This window comes from Macrobrachium nipponense, chromosome 22, assembly GCF_015104395.2.
Source record: "Macrobrachium nipponense isolate FS-2020 chromosome 22, ASM1510439v2, whole genome shotgun sequence".
Classification (NCBI taxonomy): domain Eukaryota; kingdom Metazoa; phylum Arthropoda; class Malacostraca; order Decapoda; family Palaemonidae; genus Macrobrachium; species Macrobrachium nipponense.
In genome coordinates this window covers 25,130,749-25,157,305 of record NC_087213.1, presented here as the reverse complement: position 1 = coordinate 25,157,305, position 26,557 = coordinate 25,130,749, and the positions used below count along the sequence as shown (strand labels likewise).

General features: G+C 36.5%; 1 long non-coding RNA gene across 2 annotated transcripts; it reads right to left on the bottom strand.

Annotated features, from left to right (window-relative positions):
- Positions 1-1,198: 1,198 nt before the first annotated feature.
- Positions 1,199-26,557, bottom strand: LOC135198358 (uncharacterized). Of its 2 annotated transcripts, XR_010310768.1 has the most exons (4): positions 26,406-26,557; positions 5,531-5,662; positions 3,415-3,497; positions 1,199-2,396 (listed from the first exon to the last, which is right to left on the bottom strand). It is a non-coding gene; the product is annotated as an uncharacterized LOC135198358 (long non-coding RNA). The 2 variants fall into 2 exon arrangements; XR_010310767.1 differs by lacking the exon at positions 5,531-5,662.

Sequence of the window (26,557 nt, the reverse complement as noted above, 5' to 3'; positions counted from 1 at the left end):
TCAAATTCTACCGCTATTAGTTCACATTCTGAGTTACTATATTTCTCATATCCTTTTTCCGTTTTTTGTCTTTCCCATATATTGCGGTTCCCCCTTGATTCCTATTTTTTCTATCTGATCTATAAGTTTGGAACCCTTTTATTTGATCATCATTCCCAGTCTCCTGGAATACCAGGTTTCACTTATATTCATTATATCTATTTTCTTTTCATTTTGGGTTAGTTCTTCTAAGTACTCTATTTTTCTTTTTGAGTTACTCGTAACTAAACCCTGCGCATTCATCACTATGATGGTTTGCATGTTTTCCCTCCTTTATTTAATACTGGTAGTAATAAGGATTTTCCCATGTCTCTTTCCTGTTCTGGTATGTTGTTCTTTTTTTTCATTTCCAGAAATTCTGACATTAAAAAATCCAACTTTTCCTAATATTTGATCTTCCTTCATCATAATTATTATTCATTTTGTGTCTGAATCTGCATTTTCTCCGTTTCTGCAATATCCTCTTGCATAATAAATACAGTTATTATCTCTTGAGTAGAATTTCGAGCTGATGCTTTGGAAATTTTTTGCTGACACCTCTGCATATCTCATTGTGGTTTGCTTTTCTCTCTTACCTGATATTCTTGATTTCTCTCTTTATTTGTTTCTTTCTTATTTTGGATTTTATTACTTGGTTGGTTATTTATTTGATTATGATTCATGGCTACAGGGTGCATATATTTGCATTTTTTTGTCGAACTTACATCCTTTTCCTTCTTTTAGGTTTTTACATATTTTTGGATGCAGATCTCTGCAATCATCCCCACCCATATCCATCTAAGTATGCACATTTACCATATATTTCATAGTTTTGACATATCTTAGGATTGTGTAGTCTTTCAGCATCAGGTCACGTTCTAGCTGTAGCTCTCCCAGGCAATGCAGACTCAGAGACAGTATCTATGAAGTCTTCATCCTGAAAGGTGAGAACCCAAGGTTTTTATATCCTCACAACATTAGTTGTTTTTTGCCCGTCTTACCTGTATTATTTAGCTGTCTCTTACCCTCCACCAAGGGTGCCAATCAGCTAAGTATATATCTGTCAGGGAAGTTCATGTACAAAAATGATATTGTTAAACTACAATTAAGTTTTGTACATACTTGTACCTGGCGAATATATTTACGAATTAATGGCCCACCCAGCCTCCCCTCAGGAGACAGGTGGAAGAGAAAAATCTGACAAGCAAACGGGAGTGGTTCGTACATCCGCCACCCAGCGGCGGGTAAGGTAGACCACCTGACCTACCTGTCGCGTGTGCCGCGAGATTTGAAATTCTGTCGGGAACGTCGGAGACTATAGCTAAGTATATATCTGCCAGGTAAGTATGTACAAAACTTTATTGTAGTTTAACAATATCATCTTCATGTGTAAATGGAGCCAAGAATTTTTAACTAGCTTATGCAGGTTCTAAATAACTTGATCATCTCTACCTCAAAGAAATATTGATAAAACCTCAGTAAAACCTATTCATTATTAATAACCTACTAGCTAACAGATAGTGAGAATTTCACAAAAGCTAGTGTGGTCTCCATAAAAACTAAAATTTCAAGATTTCCTACTATTAACCAAGCATCAACTTGGACAAAAATCATGGTTTCCAAATAATTACAGTATTGAATTACTGAGCATGTGAACAAAGTAAAACCTATACAGGGAACAATAAATTACCTAACCATTAAAAAATGACTAAAGAATATGTCAAACAAATGACAGTACAAATCCTGATATGGTATACAAGTAAGATTAAGTTTACTGGACTTGTTGATATTACAGCAATATTAGGAGCAACAAATGACACTGACCTAAAATTCTCAAGGGAAAATGTTCTGTAGCCTCATGATACAAAATGTGCTCAATATTGGTGTAGCTATTAAAATGACTAAGATATTTAGATAATGAATTATGTACCCTGAAGCATACAGCCACCTGATGGCAGAGAGTAAAACTTAAGAATACTGATAATACATCCACCTGCTGGCTGAAAACAAACCAACAAGGTACATAGCCAATACATGTCCCAAAATATACTGAACTATCCTTTTAACACATTTCATTGGTGCAAGATTGAAGTGAAAATTATGTATCATGCCAGAGAAAAATAGCAATGTAATAGCAGCTATTAAACTCATGTAAAATTTAAGCAAAACCTGTGAAGTATATAAAACTAAGTGATAACTGCTATTAATTAAGCTGATGAGAAATTAAAGATATTTTGATCCATACTATTTAATTACCTGATAGCTGGTATGTATCTGAATAAATTAAAAAAAAATGGGATTGAAGAAAGTCAGCCATGGTAGAATCTTGAAGCATTTGATTAGATGTCCTAAGATTCCACTTGTCATTTGTAGAATTTCTGAAAAGGGAAAAATGTTGAATACTACATCACAAACTTGAAGATGCCTTCCTCTACTTAATATGACAAGAAAGGAATCATCATAACTAGATCCTAAGCATTCTGCATCTGGACCCTATTACTGAGGGGCTCAGATGTCAGGTTTGTCAATAGTGTTTTATTAGGGACATGGCACTGAACTTGAGTTACAGCTGCAGTAAATGTTATAAAGAAAAAGCTTCCGATTGCATCAATTTCAGTCAGAAAAATAAGTTTAATATTATCCATTCCAGTCAGGAAAATAAGTATTATTATTATCAATTACAGTACTATTATTATTATTATCGCAACTTCAGCATGGCCATAACCTGAATATGGCCATTTTGAGATTTTCACATCTGATGGCATTCTACACGTACTTGTATTGCCACCAACAATGTCTAATAACCATGTGATCAGTCGTAAAACTTCCTTAAGTTGTACTCTGGTTGGCTCAATCATTAAGCAAAATTGCTGCTCTTGCCACCCTACTTTCTCATTCTACTTGTTAAATACCACCCATAGATACTGGGGAAAAGGAAGCAAAATTAAATTAGCCTCAGAACACAGAGTTCACAATAATGATATTTCCTAGTTAAATTTTGTCAAAAGCCTCAGTCCAAACTTTAAATTGCACATTTTGATTTTTAGTTTAACATTGGATCCATCTTTGTAACACAACAAAAGGGAAAGACAACCCTGTTAAGTTTGCCTCATCTGATATTGTGGAGAGACACCAGAAGTTTAGCGTAGGTGGAAGATGGTGCAACTTGTAATGTGACCAAAAGTGAAATGCCACTTCTCTGACCATTTTTGTACTTTGTATTGTGGAACCAAAGCCTGCTCCCAAGCTGGGCCAGTATCTATGAGATTTTATTTCCAAGCCGTTTTGATGGTCGCCTATTTTTTGCTCATATTCCTGCAGTTGTAATTTTATCGTCTTCCCATAATTTAAGCTTGTTCTTCTGTTTTTGGAAAATACGAGAATCATCTCACATACCTGCTTTGTACAACATCACAACACTTCGAATTTGCTAGACTGCAGTCATTCGTTTCACTCAGAAAGTACTAGTAGTTAAGAACCTGTAAGGGAAAAAAATCTCCATACAGAAAGTAAAACTTACTAGAATATGAAATGATATAGTTTTCTGAGCTGATTTTTATATAGTTCACCTATTTATACTTATATACATACCACTATACCTTCAAAGACACCAAATAGGATGTGAAAAAATATTCCAGTACAAATCATATTGCAAAATTAATTAACCAATGCAGATACTAAATAATAAACGTTGACTATCCTAAAAAGGCAGCCTGAATGTCATTTGTAGGTCTTAGCTCGATGCTACCATTCTTGGCAGAAGATTTTTGAATTGTGTCGTTAAATATGTCTTATCAAAAGGCTTAATCAGGTACAAAAGCCTAATCAGTTATTCTTCCAAATAAAATTACTATAAGATGGTGTTATGAAATTAGCTACATTCTTACAAACGTGTATAGCAATAACAAACCTCCGAGCTCCCAACAAAGCTGGTTATTGCCTTAATCACTTAATACGTACTTTCTTTTTATTTAAGCTGAGAAAACCCATCTTTGACTGAAATACTGAAAAGGTGAATCACAAACTAATGTATCCCAACTACATTAATTGAACATTTGGAGGTTTCTTGTAACTGATTAGAAACGAAAAAAATAAAGGTATCTGTTATATAGGGTATATACGGTACAAAACCCATACTGCTCATTACCATTAATAGGTTCATAATTTAAACTTCATGCTGTGTTGTCATGGATGTGGCTTGACCAGTTGTTCATAACACCAAAGAGACCTATGAAACAAGCACCTAATTATAAGTATGTACTACAGAATTGGTTGAATCTAACCCCCAAAAGTATCCCAGGGAGAAATAAAGTAGCATTTGGAATTTCTCTACTCTACTCAGGTTGAATTAAAGTCCATGATTAAGAGCAAAAGTTTGTTGCTCATAGTGGATGAGCTAAGTGCGTTGGTTGTACATTAAATTGCATTTGAATTGCAAAGATACTATATAGCTGAGTTACAGGGGGAACATAGAACCGTTTGGTTGCTCGGAGCAATGAACAACAGTTACCTCCAGATGCCAGTCCAGGTGTATAGCATTTTTGTAGAATTATCTGTTCAAAAGATAACGGCCAAAAATCAGGTTGTGACCATAGCCACGTTTGTGCAATTTAATTGACCCTTGCAGGTTCTGATGACACTTATGGACTTCATCCATTTTTCAACCTCTTATGATTCCGATGATGATTATTGTTGTCAGCCATTTTTGATAACTATTTTTAAAACGATCGGAATCTATTGACGACTATAGATGTCAAATAAAGTTTTTTTTTTTTTACAAGTAGTTCACCATCGTTGTAAAAAGTGTCATTGCAATGAAATTTGAATATGGTGCACATGAATGCTCGTCTCCATGGATTAGATTTTCTGACTAGTTGCGATTTTTTTCAAAGTGGCATAAGCCGTCATTCCGCTTGGCATACTTAGGCCACTTAATTAATTAAATAGGTTGTATCACACGTGGCTCAGATAACAATTTCGTATCAATGAAAGGAAATATGAAAATTTTATGCTATGTAAACAGATTTTTATATCGATTTTCCAGATTTATCGTAACCTTTTTTAAATGTAACGAAATGTGGTAGGAGTAATTAATTAAGTCTTGGCATAACATTTAGAAAATATTTGGCGTTTTTTAAATATCGTTAAAAGTTCAACCCTTCAGCTTTAAATGACACCAAATTCATCACTGTAGCATGTGACACACTACACAGAGCGATCAAAAAGTGAAAGGTGCGCTTTGGTGCAGATGCAGTTTGAACACATCCCTGTCCACCCCCCACCCCCCTCCCCATCCACAAAAGGTTAATATATTAGAATTATACCTACGTAGTATATAGAAACGTCAGTAGCGTAACTGGTAATGGCAAATTGCTTAAGCATAATATAAATGTGTTGGCACTTTGAACGACCTTTTAGTCATCGATGGGTTTGTGATGTCATTATGATAACCTCTTTGTCCAAGATTATCAAACCAAATAAAAAATTAAATGTTCATAATTCATAAACTTACCGATCTGCATGTTCAGTGGTTGACACTCCTGTCCTATCGCGCTGCAATTTCAACAGTTTGATGATAAGTGAAAGTCCGGTCAATTGGTTTCGTACATCTCTAAAGTAGGTATTCGATGCAACCCAAGCCATTCTGATGAAAATGATCCAAGATTAAAAACTGAATACTACTTCAAAGATCTGCATAAACACTGTCCTATTTGGGATACATGAATAGGCATTCACCAGAGACTATATTGTATACAAGCTTCGTTATAACAAGAACAAACGTTAAGCTTACGATTCATACAGTAATCTGTAAAGGTTGCTTTACTAGCAACCAAGCTCGCCAGTCATGCTACCTCAAGTCTACCGTTATATTACCCGTAACCCACGGATTCCGAGATTCTGAATGTCTAATGATAATGTACTTACTTATTTTAGTTATTCTAATTTAGCCACTGATTACTTGAAAAAAATAGTACTTTCGCAATAACAGACCTACTAATCGACTTACTTTTTCTTTAGACAATTCTATAGTTCTGTGATAAAGCATCGTATTTACAAATTCTGTAATCGGAATTTAGCGTTCTGAAAGGAAATAAATGTTTCGTTAGGCACAATGCCGACAATAGAAGAAGCTATCAAGCTTCCTCCTTGTTTGAATGCAATGGTCATTTATGAATGGGTCAATCTATCGAAAAACACCGAGTTGTATCGAATTGTCTTTATGGAGGTACTGAAAAGACGAACGACCTCGTCTGTAAAGAAAATAAAAAAATAATAGAAAATAAAATAATCATAATAATAATAATAATAATAATAAGTAATATAATAATAATAATAATAATAATAATAATAATAATAATATATTTTGGTAGAAGACCCTCTTTTATGCAAATGCTGTTAAAAAGAATGGCAGAATTAAGCTAGTTGATTTAAAAAAAAAAATCTATTTTCCTTACAATTCGCTTCTCAGTCTCAGCGATGTTTCTGAGTAACTGGCCAGTATTCATATTGGAAATTTTCAAAAATTATTAATGCTGAAGGTAATCTTTTATTAGAACAGGATCTCAAGTTCAGGACAAGCAGGGGTTGTCGTCAGTGCCGGTATTATTCCTTAGGCGTAGTTCAGTTCCGAGCCGGGGTCGACCCCAGCCCGGAACTGAACCCCGGCTGCATATTGTGATGTGTGTTAAGACTTAGCGTTCGAAATTAGCTTGAGGCATTGACGTCATTATCCTAGCATTCATTCTTACTGTGTGTACGATAATTATCTGCTAGTCACGTATATTTTCTCTATTGATAAATTATATTCTAATATGTATACTATCCGTTTTTTCGTTCGGGTTATTTATTACTTTTATCGTCTAAATAGCTCTTAATTTTTAACAAAATTCAAGTTTAATTAATGATGAAAACCGAGGAAGTAGAACACTTTTATATGTTCGTATGATTCATTAAACCGCCCTTCTTGAACATGATTCTCATTTGTAAATAAACAATTCATTCATACAGTCTAGAGCCGTTTATTAAAGAGCAGTCTATCATTCCTCTCTTAGCAATGGGTGGCAAGGAAAAGCCATCAAATTTCGAGAAATTCAAGAATATACGTAGACATTCAAACTAGTGACAGTAGCGACATAATTGAATTAATGACATATATAACAACAAAACAACAGGTCAAGGAATGGCTGGGAGAGTGCTCGAAGAGTACTTAATGGAGGGCAGCATTGAAGTCTCAAGGAATATGGATAACTACTTACTGGAGAGGAGCATTGAAGTCTACAGGAATATGGAAAGTAGTTATCTATATTCCTGGAGACTTCAATGCTACTCTACTTTAAGTAGTTATCCATATTCCTGGAGACTTCAATGCTGCTCTCCAGTAAGTAGTTATCCATATTCCTGCAGACTTCAATGCTGCTCTCCATAGTATTATCCATATTCCTGCAGACTTCAATGCTGCTCTCCAGTAAGTAGTTATCCATATTTCTGCAGACTTCAATGCTATTCTCCAGTAAGTAGTTATCCCTATTCCTCGAGACTTCAATGCTACTCTCCAGTAAGTATTTATCCATATTCATGGAGACTTTAATGCTGCTCTCCTGAAAGTAGTTATCCATACTCCTGGAGACTCCAATGCTACTCTCCAGTAAGTTGTTATCCCTATTCCTGGAGACTTCAATGCTGCTCTCCAGTAAGTAGTTATCCATATTCCTGGAGACTTCAATGCTACCCTCCAGTAATTAGTTATCCCTATTCCAGGAGACTTCAATGCTACTCTCCAGTAAGTAGTTATCCCTATTCCTTGAGACTTCAATACTACTCTCCAATAAGTAGTTATCCATATTACTGGAGACTTCAATGCTACTCTCCAGTAAGTATTTATCCATATTCATGGAGACTTTAATGCTGCTCTCCTGAAAGTAGTTATCCATACTCCTGGAGACTTCAATGCTACTCTCCAGTAAGTAGTTATCCCTATTCCTGGAGACTTCAATGCTGCTCTCCAGTAGATTGTTATGCCTATTACTGGAGACTTCAATGCTGCTCTCCAGTAAGTAGGTATCCCTATTCCTGGAGACTTCAATGCTGCTCTCCAGTAAGTAGTTATCTATATTCCTGGAGTCTTCAATGCTGCTCCTCAGTAAGTAGTTATCTATATTCAAAGAGACTTCAATGCTACTCTCTAGTAAGTAGTTGTCTATATCCCTCTTACGCCGATTGGACGTATTAAACGTCGAGTCAAAATGTCTCCCGTATGCCGATTGGACGTATCATACGTCGGCTCAAAAAAGTTTTTTTAAAAATTCGCGGAAAAATACTTATAGGCCTACCAGCCGAAAACTTTTGTATCACGCGCCTTGGGGGATGCTGGGAGTTCACGGATCAAGGCGTTGTTTTGTTTACAATCGCTACGCAGGCGCGCAAGCGCGAATTTCTTTCTTATCGCACTAAAAAGTATCAGTGACACATCTCGGAAATTATTTCGTCACTTTGACATAATTATTGCACCATTTTTAAATTATCCTTTACATGAAGTATTATATATGAAATGTGCGCAATTTCATGCACAATACAACTAAAAAATACTCATGATTGTAGCTTTTATCAATTTTGAAATATTTTCATATAAATAACGATAAGTGCAAAAATTTCAACCTTCGGTCAACTTTGACTCTACAGAAATGGTCGAGAAACGCAATTGTAAGCTAAAATTCTTATATTATAGTAATATTCAATCATTTGCCTTCATTTTGCAACAAATTGGACGTCTCTAGCACAATATTTCGATTTATGGTGAATTTATGAAAAAACTTTTTCCTTACGTTCGTGCGATAACTCTTCCGATACATTTTTTCGTGCGATTGTCCTAATGTTTGCACCCTTTTAAATTTTGCCGTTACATAAAGTTTTATATATGGAAATGTGCGCAATTTCATGCACAATACAACAAAAAAAAACCATGGTTGTAGCTTTTATCAGTTTTGAAATATTTTCATATAAATAACGTTAAGTGCAAAAGATTTCAACTTTCGGTCAGCTTTGACTCTACCGAAATGGTCGAAAAACGCAATTGTAAGCTAAAACTCTTATATTCTAGTAATATTCAATCATTTACCTTCATTTTGCAACGACTTGGAAGTCCTCTAGCACAATATTTCGATTTATGGTGAATTTATGAAAAAAAAAAATTACGTTCGCGCGTAACTCTTCCGAAAAAATCAGAATTTTTTTGTGCGATTGTCGAAATGTTTTGCACCATTTAAATTAGCTGTTACATAAATTTGTTTTAATATATGAAAAATGTGCGCAATTTCATGTAGAATACAACTAAAAATGATTGAAGGTTGTAGCTTTTCTCTTTTTCGAAATATTTGCATAAATCAAATCGATAAATAGAAAAAAAAACCACGTTCCGGTCAAATTTGACTCTACCGAAATAGTTGAAAAAACAAAAAACGCAATTGTAAGCTAAAACTCTTAAGGCCTAGTAATATTCCGTCATTTTCTTCATTTTGAAACAAATTTGAAGTCTCTAAACAATATTGTGATTTATGGTGAAATTTTTGAAAAATATATTTACCTCACTCCGCGCGCCGATTCGCGGCCGCAGTCCTCCGAAATACGTACATGGCATTATCCTAATGATTTGCCTTTTCACCTATTAGCCTTTTTATAGAGTTTCATATATCAAAATGTGCGCAAATTCATGAAGAATAACAATAAAAAAATAATTGAAGGTTGTAGCTTTTTCCATCTTCGAAATATGTGCATATGATATATATATTAAAATTTCGACATGGCGGTCAAATTTAACTCGTCCGAAATGGTCGAAATCTGCAATTCTAATCTAAAACTCTTAACAGTATAACGTAATATTCAATCATTTGTCTTAATTTTGAAACAAATTGGAAGTCTCTAGAACATTATTTAGAATTACGGTGAATTTTGAAAAAAACAAAAAATATTTTTTTTGCGTCCGCAGCGTTACGAATTCGTACATCATTTTGTGATAATATTTTTCCGGTGTTGCTTTTATTGTTTTACAATGTATTATATATCAAAATGATTGCAATGTAGTGTACAACTACAACGCAAAAATAAGTAACTAGTTAGCTTTGACCGTTTTCTGCACAGCGTGATTTGAATACAATTATGTATGAATTTTTTTTTTTTCGCTACCATATATCGCATTATTTACATATGATAATAATATTATTTTTCATTTCTGATGGTTGCATTCTAAACTTCAGGCATGACAAAAAAGGAGCCAAAAGAAAAATGAACTCTTAATCTTCAAAAGTACGCGCGCTGTAATTTTTTGAAAAAAATTATTTTTTCCCCACTTCCGCGCTCACTCCAAACCAGGCCGGCATACGGGAGACGTTTTGGATTTTTAGGGCTCCGGCGTAAGAGGGTTAAAAAGAGACTTCCAATGCTACTCTCCAATAAGTAGTTATCTATATTCATAGAGACTTCAATACACAGCAATGAAGCCTGTTTGTCTTGTAACAACAGATTTGAATGGTCGAGCTATTGGATACAAATGCTCATATTTTGTAATCACTACTGTGGACGATATTACCAGTGAAATGCATTATTAAATAAATAGAAAAGTAGTATAGTAACAAAGTAATAAAAATAACAATGGTAAAACTCATATTCAGTCCTTATTAACCATAATCGTCAACCTTCGTTTCACTCAAGTGTAGCTGCTGCAGGCGTTTGCTGGAATCCAACTTTTGTTCATGGTATATCATTATTTGGTGTAAATTTCGGAAATAATTTTTTTTGAATGGAAATATGCTTTGGATTTGCACAATTCATCTATTTATAAAGTAATGAGATTATAAACCGCAAATTTCAAGACCAACAAATATAATTTCATAAAGACAATTGTGATAGCCATTGACAGGCTAAGGGACAGAAGGCTTTGGGGAAAATTAACAGACAACCAAATGTATAAAGGAACCAATATATCCAATGTAGCACTCATATTTTTTTTCTATTTGAGTAGTTATTAGATTAAAGTAAATTAATAATTTGTTAATTATAATTTGTTAATAGTTGTCCAACCTTTTGATCTTATTTTAGGTTAAGTTTTTTTTTTAACAAGTTAGTATCGTTTATTAGTTCGATGAACTCTGTAAGGGAGTCATATGACTTCGCCCAGTTTTGCTTTGTTTACCGCCATTCTACCCCCGGTCATTAGTGGAACCATTGAGTGCCGTATTAACGATCGTTGTTTTTCTCTCCCTATGAGCTGTGTTGACTCGAGTGGAAGGCTTGATCGTAAGGGTGGTGATTCGTGACAGAGTTAGTTCGAGTTCCTCCTCACATCCTGACGCTTCGCCACTTTATTTATGGTCACTTCAACAATTTTGTACGGAGATTTGGATCACGGCTTCTTTAATCCTTCGCTGCCTTGTGTGTGGTCGCTGGTGTTTGTCACCCGCGGCATTCGTCAGCCACGCCCCTTCCCTCGTTCTTCGGAAGGATTCCGAACGAGTTGGCCTATATCTACTGAGAACGTTGCAGTTTGTGGCGTGCGAGATCCGTTGACGTCCCGGATCTCGGAGGCTACCACCTCGGTGTTCCCGTGGTATTTTGGGTTGCCATGTATTGGCATTGCAGCTTGACCCGGTTGACCTTCTGCATCAGCGTCAGTGAGTTCTTGGAACTCGTGGAGACAACGTAGGGCGGCTTTCTACAGGTATGAGATGTTTTTTATAACTATTAAGACGATCGTGATCGTGGGTACCTGTAGATTTGCACGCCCTTGTTTGCAGTACGGGTCTCTGGATCTTGTATGACCTGAGAAGATGATTCACTAAGCCTTTTCGTGATTATTCCTTTCAATCAATTTGTAAGGTTATTTTTGTAATGGTATTGTTTATTAACTTAAGTTTAGTTTTGTATGTGTTAGGTAGAAATAATTTTAAGTTTCCCTCTTATTTTACTCTTGCTTCCTTCTGCCATTACTTATTTTCTTAGGTTAGTTTTGTCTGGCCAGTTATTTGAAGGTACCTGCCTGAAGTTTCATATTTATTATTTCCTATTTCTTGGTTTAGGGTTTAATATTTGTTTTGGAGGTGATCTTTTAAAGATCTAAATGGTTGGTTTTCCTTGTTTTATATATTCATTTTGATTTTGATTTTTGGCCAACCATTACCTTTTTTTTTTGTGGAAATAAATATTGTAACTTTTGTTGAGGGTTTGTTTGGTTCTTTGTTCCTAAATTGCTGTGTTGCATTTTTACTGACCGCAAATTCTGAGTAAAGACAAGAACCCTTGAAATTACGGCCGTAAATAAGGTCGTAACAATCTGGCGACCGTGACAGGATTTGCGCTCAGGCGTTGTACACAGTAGTTGGACTTTAGAACGCTCCTCAGTGGGGGTTATAGTATTTGTTTTGGAAATACCTTTCTCTCCTACCACTATGGATAATTTGGAAGACTTTGGAGTTTTAGTCCTTGCAGAGTTCTTAGGGTCTGCCGACTGTATTAGGCATTTACCCATACTAGGTAAGGAGTATCTTGTTAGTTGTGCTAGGTGGTTAGGTATTCCGTTCAAAATGACTGATACAAAGAGGAAGTTACTAATAATGGTAAAGAACAGTGTTATGCAAGGTTTGGCTGAGGCTGGAGGGTTAGTTGGGGAAAATATTAGTGATAGAGGTAGTGAATTAGGAATGATGATAGGCTAGTTGTAGATGATAATGGTATTAGTGGAGGTGCAGGTTTTTCATCTATTTGATGATCCTCCTCAGACTGGACTCATTTATGAAGGACCAGCCAATTTTGGTGCAAAGAGGAAATATAACTACAAACCCTTTCTTGACTGAAGAGAATTTAGGGCCAGCAGTGCCTACAATGGCCTGTAAATTCTGAATCAAAGGAAATTCAGGAATATGATTTAATTGTAAAAAAAACTAGAGTTTGTTGAAATTGGAGCATGCAGAGAACGAGAGGGTGAGGAGGCATGAGAATAGAGATGGCCAACCTTAATTTGGAAATGGCTAGGTTACAGGGGGCTCCTAACCAATTTAGCACCCCACGAGGTAGTCATCCCGATAGGTTTAATATTGGGGCTGCATTAAAATTGGTCCCCATTTTTTTGATGAAAGGAATGTTCCTGAATTCTTCAAGGCCTTTGAGAGGGTGTCAGCTCGGTTGTCTTGGCCACCAGAGATGTGACAGTGCTGATTCAGTGTAAACTGGTAGGCCAAGGCAATCCGGGTATATAATGCCTTGGAAGAAGGATAGCCAGGGATTATCACAAGGTAAAGGCACTAATTTTAAAAGCCTATGATTTGGTCCCTGAGGCATACAGGTTAAAGTTTAGAATTTTAATAAACATCCTTCCTTATCGTATGTAGAATTTGCCAGGTTCAAGGAGGAACAGTTTGACGACTGGTTGAAAAGTCGTCAAGTTGTCACTTTTTCTTCCTTGAGAGAACTCATGCTTTTGGAGGAGTTTAAGAAATCTTGCTCCAAAGAACTAAGAATTTATTTGGAAGAAGTAAAGGTCACTAATTTAAGTAAGGCAGCTCAAGTGGCTGACGAATTTGTCTTGACCCATAGACAGGTTTCAGGCAATTTCGCCAGCAAGGATATAGGTAATAATGTAGTAAAGTCAGCGAATTTTCATAAAGGAGTAAGAGGTGATAATAATAAGCCTAAGAATTCTGTGGTTCAGAATAATTTCCCTGTTAATAAGAATGGAAAATTCACGAGTAAACCTAGTACTCGTGTATTTTCCAATGGAGGTAGTTCTGGAACGAGAAATAGTAATATGAAGACTTGTTTCTGGTGTATAAACCCGGTCATTTCCAAGCTCAGTGTCACGCCAGAACAAATTATCTTCAAAGGAATAATCCTGTGGCTTTAATGCCAAGTGCATCTCCTACGTAAAATTACCAATAATAAATAGTGGTAGTGGTGGTAATAGTACGCCCGGAGATGGAAATAATAATCCACAGGAATGACTAAAATATGATAAATACATATGGCCTGGTAAGTAATTTATAATTCCGTCATTATTGATGTTAGGTTTTTGAGAGATACAGGGTCTGCTCGGTCGTTAGTGCTGGAAAGCAGTTTTAAAAGGTTTGGTGAAGTATTCAGGGAACTTTATTGTCTGGGAGGTTTCCCGAACACAATAGTTTCAGCTCCTTTAGTAGAGGTAATGTTGTCATCCCTGGGTATTATGGAAAGACCGAGTTGGCCGTTGTCGAGAGTCTTCCTATAGCTGGTATTGATGGCATTTTAGGAAATGATATGATTAATAGTGATGGCCAGGAATTATTCCCAATATTGTCAATCAATAAGTGTCCAGTGGCGGTTACCACTAGAGCTGCCGCAAGGGCTGCAGACTTATTAAATAATGATGATTTAAATTAAATTTAAGTAGTTTAGAGGTAGACGTAGATGTAGGAAGACCCGGGTCTGTAGTAAGTAGTGTAGTAAGTATGATAATGTATTCCCGATTGGGATCGAGCAGCTTTTATTGAAGCCCGAAGAGAGAGTTTAATTTTGATTTAGGTGATACTTCTGACTTGACGAAGCCTCGATTCTGGGTAAAAAGGGGCATATATAGGGTGAGTCGTCCCCTGGTTGCTACTGATCCCCAAATGTCCCGTATTGAGCAAATAGTGGTGCCTTCTCAATTTCAGAGACAAATATTAAATTTATCTCATGACGATTCATTCTCTGGTCATTTTGGTGTCTGGAAGACGTTCCGTAGGTTGGCTAAATGTTTTTGGTGGCCAGGAATGAAATCGTCAGTAAAACAATATGTGAAAGAATGTCCAGTGTGCCAAGTGGTAGGTAAACCTAATCAGACAATTGTAAAAGCACCTTTATATCCCATACCAGCTATTGGCGAACCTTTAATGAGCTGGTAGTTGATATAGTAGGCCTCTGCCTCAAAACTAAAACAGGTTTTATCTATTTACTGACTGTGATGGATCGGGCATCACGATTTCCTGAAGCCATTCCCATGAAGAAAGTCACATCTAAGGCTGTATTTGACCAGTTTGGTAATTTTCTTTTCGAGGTATGGAATCCTCGTAAGATACAAACTGATTGTGGACTAATTTACTAGTAAGGAATTTCGAAGTAAGTGTGCAGATCTGGCCATTCTGCACACTACTAGTGTTCCTTACCATCCAGAGAGTCAGGGAGTGGTGAAAGATTCCATCAAACTCTTAAATCAATTTAAGAAGATTTTGTTATGAGCATGGAGAGGAATGGGATAAGGGTCTTCCTTTTGCTCTCTTTGCTCTTAGAAGTCATCCAAATTCATCCACGAGCGTGGCTCCTTTTGAATTAGTCTTTGGACATAAAATACGGGGCCCTTTAGAAATTTTATATGAGGTTTTGGAATCTGATCAAATAAAGGAGACGAACGTGGGTGAATTTGTTGATAATCTTAGAGGAAACTTTCTATCGCCTGGAAGTTTTGCTAGAGAAAATTTAGCTAGCTCTCAGCTGCTATGAGATTAATTATGACAAGAAAACTCGAGCACGGTCGTTTGAGCCTGGGGAATTAGTTTTGGTGTTGGGTACTGATTCGGATAACTTCCCTTGAACCAAGGATAAGGGGCTTGGAAGGTGTTGAGGAAGGTATCCGATCTTAATTATGAATAGAACTCCCGGACCAAACAAAGTGTCGAATTTTTCATTACAGACTGAAACCTTATGTCTATAGATGATCCTTTGGAACAGGGTATGAACGTCTTTGGTGCAGAGGTGCTTGGCGTCCTGATGGGTCTGAGGAAATAATTAATCAAGTACCTTCAGATGCTCTATCCAAGAATGTGCAATGTTTGAATGGGTTAGATGAGCATCTGAAGCATCTTGATCTAAATCAAAGAAGGGAAATGGAAGGCTTAATTAGTTCTTTTTCAGATTTGGTTAGAGATTCTCCCGGATTGACCAGTTTAATTGAACATGATGTGGTGGTAGGAGAAGCTTCACCATTAAACAAAGTCTTATAGACTAAATCCCACTAAAATGGATATAGTCAATAAGGAAATAGAATATATGCTGAGCATGATTTAATACACCTTCTGTTAGTCCTTGGAGCTCCCTATAGTATTGGTGAAGAAATCCGATGGACAGTATCGGATGTGTGTGGACTATCGTAAGTTAAGTACCCATACTCAAAAATGATTCCTTTCCTCTTCCAAGAATTGACGACTGCATAGACCGCATTGGTTCAGCAAAGTATATTACAAAGTTGGATTTGCTCAAGGGCTACTGGCAAGTTCCTTTGTCGGATCGAGCAAGAGAAATTTCAGCATTTGTCACCCCATTCGGCTTGTATGAATGCAAGGTCATGCCTTTTGGGATGAGGAATGCTGCTTGTACTTTTCAAAGATTAATTAACCGTGTGGTCTGTGGGGTTAGAAGGTACGAGATCTACATAGATGATCTTGTTGTTCACAGTAATGATTGGAAAACTCATTTACTCAGGTTGAGTAAAGTTTTTGAAGCTCTCCGTGCTGCGGGCTTAGTCATTAACCTCGCTAAATGCGAATTTGGTAAGGCCACAGTTGTGTATCTGGGTCATGAGGTTGGTCTGGGTCATATAGCCCCGAAACAGGCTAATGTCGAGGCTATAACTAATCTAAAGAGACCGTGCAATGTCCGAGAAGTTCGAAGGGTGCTAGTATGACGGATACTATAGGAGGTTCGTTAGGACTTTTCTGACATTGCTCGTCCCCTTGAATGATCTTTTGCTAAAAAATAGGAAATTTATTTGGACTAGAGAGTGTGAAGAAGCATTCATTAAAATTAAGACTATTCTTATGTCTAAACCTATTTTGATTTCTCCAAATTTTCAAGCTCCCTTTATAATTGCTGTTGACGCTAGCGATGTAGGCATTGGAGGCGTTCTCTTTCAAAAGGGTGAGGACGAGGAAGTGTACCCATATCCTACTACAGCAAAAAGTTTGTTAACGGCAGAGCGTAAGTATTCAACTATTGAGAAAGAGGCTCTCGCCCTGATCCGTACCATATCTCATTTTAAACCATACTTAACTATCTTTCTCTTCCAGTGGAGGTATGGACGGATCATAATCCGTTAGTGTTTATTGAACGGATGAAAGGGTCTAACCAAAGGATTTTACGTTGGGCCTTGCAGCTGCAAGAGCTCAACTTAGTAATTAAACATATTAAAGGATCTGATAATAAGATCCCGGACACCTTGTCTAGGATGTAAAGTGTTAAATTTTGGTTTGGTCTTTCCCTGCCTCTTTCGCCCTGCTCGTTTCTCTTTGTGTTCATTTAGAGTGAAAGCAAGTGCTAACTTTATGGTTTGTTCCGACGTTGTTCGTTGTTTCGTTATTTATATGATAATTCTGTTTTTTTTGCCAGTGTTGTTTTTAGTTTAAATATTAGGGTAAGAAATATTCAGTTCTATATTAGTAATAGTTTCTTATTAGCTGATAGGTGGGTCTTTGTGCCATTTATATCTTTAATTTTTAGCAAGAACTTTTGGAATTTCAGAACTTTATCATTTTCTGTGATTTAGTACATTTTGTTCTTCGCTTTAGAATTATGTTCGATTAATTTTTATTTTATTTCCAGGCTTTGTATTTAATTAAGACTGTTTATATATTGGTATGTTTTAATTGAGGTATATTTAATGCGACCTTTTTATTTCAGAATGTGTAATGCACAATTGTGTGTGCTTTATTAGATAATTCTATGCATGTTTACCATTAAGGTTATCTTTACTTTTAAGATTGATGCTATTTTAAGATTTTAATTGATTCTTTAGGTTGTATAAAAAATTTACTCTATTTGATTAAATTTTTTTTGTAGGGGAGAAAGGTATTAGATTAAAAGTAAATTAACTAATTTGTTAATTATAATTTGTTAATAGTTTGTCCAACCTTTGATCTTATTTTAGGTTGTTTTTTTTTTTAACAAGTTAGTATCGTTTATTAGTTCGATGAACTCTGTAAGGGAGTCATATGACTTCGCAGTTTTGCTTTGTTTACCGCCTTCTCGGTATTAGTGAACATTGAAGTGCCGTATTAACGATCGTTGTTTTTCTCTCCTATGAGCTGTGTTGACTCGAGTGGAAGGCTTGATCGTAAGGGTGGTGATTCGTGACAGAGTTAGTTCGAGTTTCCTCCTCACATCCTGACGCTTCGCCACTTTATTTATGGTCACTTCAACAATTTTGTACGGAGATTTGGATCACGGCTTCTTTAATCCTTCGCTGCCTTGTGTGTGGTCGCTGGTGTTTGTCACCCGCGGCATTCGTCAGCCACGCCCCTTCCCTCGTTCTTCGGAAGGATTCCGAACGAGTTGGCCTATATCTACTGAGAACGTTGCAGTTTGTGGCGTGCGAGATCCGTTGACGTCCCGGATCTCGGAGGCTACCACCCTCGGTGTTCCCGTGGTATTTTGGGTTGCCTGTAGGCATTGCAGCTTGACCCGGTTGACCTCTGCATCAGCGTCAGTGAGTTCTTGGAACTCGTGGAGACAAGTAGGGCGGCTTTCTACAGGTATGAGATGTTTTTATAACTATTAAGACGATCGTGGATCGCTGGGTACCTGTAGATTTGCACGCCTTGTTTGCAGTACGGTCTTCTGGATCTTGTATGACCTGAGAAGATGATTCACTAAGCCTTTCGTGATTATTCCTTTCAATCAATTTGTAAGGTTATTTTTGTAATGTATTGTTTATTAACTTAAGTTAGTTTGTATGTGTTAGGTAGAAATAATTTTAAGTTTCCCCTCTTATTTTCTCTTGCTTCCTTCTGCCTTACTTATTTTCTTAGGTTAGTTGTCTGGCCAGTTATTTGGAAGGTACCTGCCTGAAAAGTTTCATATTTATTATTTCCTATTTCTTGGTTTAGGGTTTAATTTAGTTTTAGGTGATCTTTTAAAGATCTTAAGGTTGGTTTTCCCTTGTTTTATATATTCATTTTGATTTTGATTTTTGCCAACCATTACCTTTTTTTTTTTGTGGAAATAAATATTGTAACTTTTGTTGAGGTGTTTGTTCTTTTGTTCCTAAATTGCTGTGTTGCATTTTTACTGACCGCAAATTCTGAGTAAAGACAAGAACCCTTGAAATTACGGCCGTAAATAAGGTCGTAACAGTAGTCTACCATAGATGAAAATTTCTCATGTCATCCGAATAACAATACACCTTAAGCACCTTGATGGTCTTTATATCAGTGGTAGATATGGTTGCACATCGATAAATTCAGTACTTAGATATGATGAGTGAGAGACTGAACTATGGTCTGGTTTATTTTCTGTGAATTTCGTTGGCATTATTAGACAATATTATATAGACCTTTTACATACCTTGAGAATGACAAGAGACTCAATTAAAGTTGTTTAACTTAAAGAGAGAGAGAGAGAGAGAGAGAGAGAGAGAGAGAGAGAGAGAGAGAGAGAGAGAGAGAGAGAGGCAGGGCTGGTAAGTATTGTGTAACAACTGTTATTCCATTAAGTCATTCTCTTTGGTGGCGGTTTAGTGGCTGGAATTGATAATGGATCGTAATCAACAAAGAATCAGCATTAGGAGCAGAATTTTAGGCATGAGAGAGATTGGCATGTCTTACAAACCTATTGGAAGAGAATTGGGATTTCATTGCCAACAGTTAGGTGCCAAAGATACGAGGAGTCTGGAAACCTCAGCGTCAGGCCAAGAGCTGGTGGGACAAGAAAAACGACCCCAGAAGAAGATAGGGTGACTACAGAAGTAGAGATGCATAGAAGGGACATACTGAACTTACGTGCTTCGGTTGAAACTATAAGAAACAGGATCCACGCAGACGGTATCCACCATAGGACGACTCAGGCGGTGAACAAAAGATCGAGGATCGGCATGAGGCGGCACGGTTGGAATTTGCTCGACGTTATTTGCAGGAGGAATTAGACTTCTGGGGCACAGTAATTCTCAGTGACGAAAAGACCTTCGCTTCTAACACGCATGGTTGTCAGCCAGACTAATTTTCAGTGACGAAAAGAGTCGCTTTTAACGCGCATGGTTGTCTGCATTGCTGGAGGCGTGATAATACTAGATACTACAGCCAGAATATTTATCAAGTGGCCAAAAGTGGTCATATCACCTGTAACGTTTAGGGGGTCGATATACCTGCATAGTGTTGGTGAATTGGCTGAGATCAATGGAATGTTCAGTGCTGAGTAGTATTTCGAAATTTCGGAGAAGTTGATGATGGTTCCTTCCGTTCACGCTTATGCTCATCCCTATCCTGAGTAGATAATTTTCATGCAGGTATGTGCATTTTTTTATTTTCATTTTTAGTATTTCATATATGAACTTCCTTTCTTGACAACTGCTACGGTATCACCTCATTGCTGATATTGGTCATAAAGTAGTTTCAGTCCTTCGTCTTGGAATTATTGGTTTTATAACTGCAAAAGAATCTTACATCAGCATTATTGATTTGCATTCCTTGATGAATCTAAAGTGGCCAAATAAAGCCAGTGAAATTGTTGTAAGGTCTCTCTTGCCACTTATTCTAAGTCTCCTTCTCCTTTACTACTCAAACCTCATAATTTTGTTATTTATATTGAAAACACTAATTTTTCTCCTTCCACATTGTTCTAACAACATTGTTAGTAAATTATATTATTTCTTTTAGGATAACTGTTCCATCCATACTGCGAGGATTGTGTGAGCATTGGTTTGCTGAACAGCCTGACATTGTTCTCTCTCCTTGGCCGGGGAAAGCGTGCGACTTGAACCCGATCGAAAATGTCTGGGGGAACATTGTCAGTAGCTGGGTGCAAAGTATTAATGATTCAAATGCGATCTTGTTTTACATATTTTCATTTTTTACAATTCAACGTTGTATAAAAAGAAATAAAAAGATTTATTTCCATAGTGATTTCACTAAATCTTGACCATAAATTTAAGGACTGAACCAAACAAAAACTTGTTTCAGTTCCCTTCTGAAGATGGAAAAAGAAACCCACAAGATTACTGAGTATAACTTGTATACTTGTAAGTACTACTTACATGGTGTTTTACTTAAAATCGAATACTTTCTGGCAGTAACTGTGGCTCTTTCTCAAGAGATATGAAGGTTGTCAGACTGGGTCAAGGCCCAGCAGTCTACTGGAACTTCTTGTTGAGCTGTCATTTATGTGATGGCTGCTGTCTTGGTTTCCACCTCTTTTAAGAGTTGTTAATCCCCTCCTGTCGTCGTTCTGATATCCTGATTTGATAGTCATTGGGATTAAACATTGTACCAAGTGTGAGTGGTCACTATCGGTCTGGACCCAGTCTGACAACCTTCACATCTCTAAAGGGGCCACAGTTAGGGCCGAAAAGTACTCAAGTTTTATGTAAAATAGTATATTAATACTCACAAGTAAACGAGTTATACTCAGTAAAGTTGTAGGTTTCTTTTTTCAATGTAAGGAATGTTATGAAAATGGAAATTAGAAAAAAAAAGACATAGCTTCAATCAATCTGTATCGCTTGAGTCCTAAAACCGAGGCTAATACGAAATCGATTGTGAATAAACATTGAACATCACAAAATTTGTAGTACTACATAGTTTTCAGATATTTGCTATAAATTCATTGATGAATCCAGCTGATTTTAATCAAGAAAACTCAATCATATAATTCCAAAAACCTTGGGTGTTTCATGTTCTATCAATGATTATGACCAAGGACCAGCTCGAATGAGGGGGGGGGGGGGGGAAATTGAGTCATTTAAGTTAATTAAACGGAAAGAAAAAATCAAAACCTGACGAATACTGTAAGTATCTACCCATCTAAGATGCATCTAGTTGCAAGGTCAAATTGCTAATTTTATCCATACAAATATTCAGTATTAAAAGTGAAATACCTTACAAAGCACTTAATTACATTCCCGAGGGTAATTCCGTTGTCAAGTGGGTTTTTGACAACCGATGAATTCTCGGACTACCACTGTCGTCATGAACTCACCTTACTATTCTGCGAATGATCATCAAGGAGTTTACTTTCATAAAAATTAAAATACGATTAACGATTTCTTCTTGATGTTTTGTTAGGGCACATGTGGAGGGAAATTTTAAAAACTGAACGAGATATTTGAAACAGTTGGCTTGACTTCAATAACTTGTTTCACACCCTCACCGATATCGCTGTGTCGCCGTCCACGAAGACACAGCGATATCGGACTTATCTTATTGATATAACAACCACATGGTTATACAACAATAATCTGGTCGAGTTCCTGTTGTCATTATCAAGGTATTATAAAAGGCCAATTCAGTATTGTTTAATAATACCAACGAAATTGACAAAAAATAAACCCAACCATAGTTTAGTCTCTCGCTCATAACATCTAAAAGTACTGAATTTATCGGTGTGCAACCATTTCTACCACTGATATAAAGACCATCAAGGTGCTTAAAAGTGTTGTTAATCGGATGACCTGAGAAATTTCCATCTACGGTAGGCTACTCTGGTGAGACGTGGCTCGAATAAAAAAAGAAAAATATGAGTGCTACGTCGGATATATTGGCTCCTTTATACATCTGGTTGTCTGTTAATTTTCCCCAAAGCCTGCCGTCTCATAGCCTGTCAATGGCTATCATAATTACCTTTTTGAAATTATATATATAGGTCTTCAAATTTGCGGTTTATAATCTCATTACTTTATAAATAGATGGATTGTGTAAATCCAAAGCGTATTTCCATTCAATTAATTATGTTCTGAAATTGACACCTAATAATGATCTACCATGGACAAAAGTAGGATTCCAGCAAACCCCTGCAGCAGCCACACCTGAATGGAACGAAGGTTGACGATTATGATTAATCACGAATGAATATGATTTTTTACCATTGCCTTTTTTGTTACTCTGTTACTATACTATTTTTCTATTTATTTAACAACTCATTTCACTAGTAATGTGAACGATTATTCGTATATCATTAACATAATGTCTACACTGGCGATTAGAAAGAATGAACATTGGTATAAAGAGCTAGGCCATTCACGCCTGTCGTTACAAGACAAACAGGCTTAATTGCAGAGTTACCAGACCATTTTCGTGAAAACATAAGGGACGGGGTAAAGGATACTTTTAAGGAGACTGTACATACATTGTAGTACTAGTAGTAGGGAAAATGGTCACTCTTAATCGTGGTTATATGATGAAAGTAACCCTACATACTATTTTATGAAGCTGCATGAATTTAATGTCAAATAGGCTTATCACAACATTCATTATTTTATCTTATTTGCTCGAAAAGCAGGTGTGTAGTGGACTGCGAGTTGACTAATATCTAACGCACGTTTACCTGAGGTTGTTTCGACAGTTATAAAGATTCATGAATGAAAAATGTCACTATCTTATGAAATATGATCCCCGATTCTCGTGTGATCCTGTTTCTGAGTGAAACAAAGTTGTTGCCCAGCACTGGGTGCCTGAAGTGGCTTTGTTGTTGATGGTCTCTGCAGTCGAGGCCGTTGCTATCTCTCGGAATCACCGCATAACAATTGGACTTGTCTGTACAATATCTCTTCTCTATATCTATGGGTAGATCCATCTTGCAACTTGATAAGGGTAAAGGGAAAAGGCATTAAACGAAATTTGCATACCCTTCGAGCACTCTTCCAGCCATTCCTTGACTTGTTCTTTTATTGTTATATATGTCATTAATTCCATAATGTCGCTACTGTCACTGGTTGATTGTCTATATTCTTGAATTTCTCGAAATTTGATGGCTTTTCCTTGCCATCCATTGCTAAGAGAGGAATGATAGACTGTTCTTAAATAAGCGGCTCCAGACCGCATGAACGAATTGTTTATTTGCAAATAAGAATCATGTTCAAGAAGGCAGATTAAGGAATCATACAAACATATAAAAGTGTTCCACTTATTCGGTTTTCATCATTAATTAAACTTGAATTTTGTTAAAAATTAAGAGCTATTTAGACGATAAAAGTAATTAATGAATAACCCGAACGGAAAAAGGATAGTATACATATTAGATTATAATTTATCGATAGAGAAAATATACGTGACTAGCAGATAATTATCGTACACACAGTAAGAATGAATGCTAGGATAATGACGTCATTGCTTCAAGCTGATTGGTCCTAATTTCTCCTATAAGCCGAATCTTAACACAGATCTCAAATATGCAGACGGGGTTCAGTTCCGGCCCCGGCCCGGAACTAAACTACGCCTACGGAATAATAACGGCACTGGTGACGACCCTTGCTTGTCCTGGACCTGAGATCCTGTTCTAATAAAAGATTACCTTATAATTTTTGAAAATTCCCAATATGAATATTGGCCAGTTAGTCAGAAACATCGCTGAGCCTGAGAAGCGAAATGTAAGGAAAATGGAAAAAACAATATATAAATTTAATCAACTCACTTAATTCTGCCATTCTTTTTAACAGAATAATAATAACAATAAACTGTATTTCTTATTAGAGAAAAAGGATTCGGTACAAATAATTATGGATATGTCTTCAATTACACAGAAATTGTATTTAGCGAACTCCATAAGCAAAATAGCGTTGGGTCAATTATGACCACTAAATTAAGTTTAAATGTAAAATGAGACGTAAAATTTAAGCCAAGGCTGGAACCTTGGAGGTCATTCGGCGCTGAAATTGACAATACTGGAACACTTGTTAGGAGAGGGTGGAAAGCAAGATGGATGATAGAGGATATGAACGGATATTATATTAAAAAGAATTAAAACAGTCGCAGCTGGGATCCGAAGGGGCACTGAAAAGAGCCTTGAGTTATGCCTACAGTGCACCGCGTGAGGTGCGCTGACGGCACTATCCCCCCTACGGATCCACAAACTGTAGTCTGCTTGAATGCAGTAAAGGACGGAGCAAAATTATTCAACTAGGCACAACCCTACTAAAAGATGAACAACTACATCCTTCAATTTACAAACATTTATTTCAGTGCTGGTTCGCAATCTCTTGTGTCGTGTAATAAAAATGAAAAATATTTTAAACAGCTGGTAAAACAATGGTGTTAATAATCTTACGACGGCTGATAAAATAAAGACTCTGTTAATGATTGGGTAAATTCAACCTTGAATTTATCCTAATAATTCATTATCTTCACACAACTGGCATTCTGGTAAAATGGTAGGCAGTGTCAATTTCCTTTAGATTTTCTTAATGACGTTTTTAATCGTAAATGTACCCAGATTTATCAACGATTATTTCAACTTTTTAGCGTAATGAAATAAAATGCTGTGCAATATTTAGAACTCAGTTTACATAACTACGGCAAACATGAAATATTCAATCGTCAATTTGTATAACAACGGAATATACGAACAACGCTGGAAAAGAGTAGTTTTCATAACTTCAATTATCCTCGAGTTTATCTAACTCTTAGGATCAGCATGGGTCGAGAACTGCACGAAAATAATTGTAAGTCCATTCACGAGTTGGATACTAGAGAAAACTTGTAACATTTCTCAAATACAAAACTTTTTTTTATATTAATAGGAATTTCTATCAACACAAAATCGGAGTGCTAACCTGCTGAAACTCAAATCATGAGTAAAATGTGTTCAGTCCAAGAATACACTCCAGTTAAATCAATGGAAACTTCAGTTTCACACATTACTCACACTAATGCACTAAAGAGATCAACTAGTGAACGCCTTCGAATATATAAACTTATGAATGACAATTCGTGCTTATAAAAGGCACTTGTAGCTATTACTAAGCAAAACAATACGACAGTGGTCATTATTTGTACTATGAAGCAAGTAACTCTCTTGGATTGATTCCTGTCTGTTTACAATTATTTATCCTGAAATAAAACCAAATACAGTATACATGTCATTTCAGATTAACTAAACTGACGTTGTAATTTTCCTACGTTCTCCAACGTATAAAGCCAACATAATTTTCATTTAACTTAAGTTTCAATTTTCCAGCTGAATGGTCTCGTACAATAACATTCAAGTAACAACTTCAACTTGCCTAATATGTCTCAAAGCAAAATTTCAAAACTTTTCACAACCGTCAACGTAACCACAGCTTTTCAAAGACATCCATGATCCACCTTCCATTTTATCATGAGGCTTATGGACAGATACAGACCGAGCATTGTTAAGAACAATGCCAAAATAACTTATAGTCACACAACTCCAAGATGGCCAGAAACTATGGAAGTATGTACGTATTAATTTGGAAAATTATAGGTATACACTATTTGGCACGGATACTATAGTGTTAATTTTCACACAGCCATACAACTTGACACTTTGCACTCAGCAATAAGTAAGACACCATTAGCTATAGACGATAATGGCGTTGGGCAATCAAAAGTACCTTTTTGAATGAGTAACAATAGTTCTAATGCAAAACGAAATGCAAAGTAAACGGAAAATACCTTAGTTATCCATACACAACGGCGATGTGGAAAAAAACACCAAGTAAAACGAATCCTAGTCAACTACATACACCCCACACTTCACACCTGTCCTAAGCAAACTGGAAAAATCCTCTCGAGTCTCGTCTCTAGTCTCGCCTCTCGACTCCGAG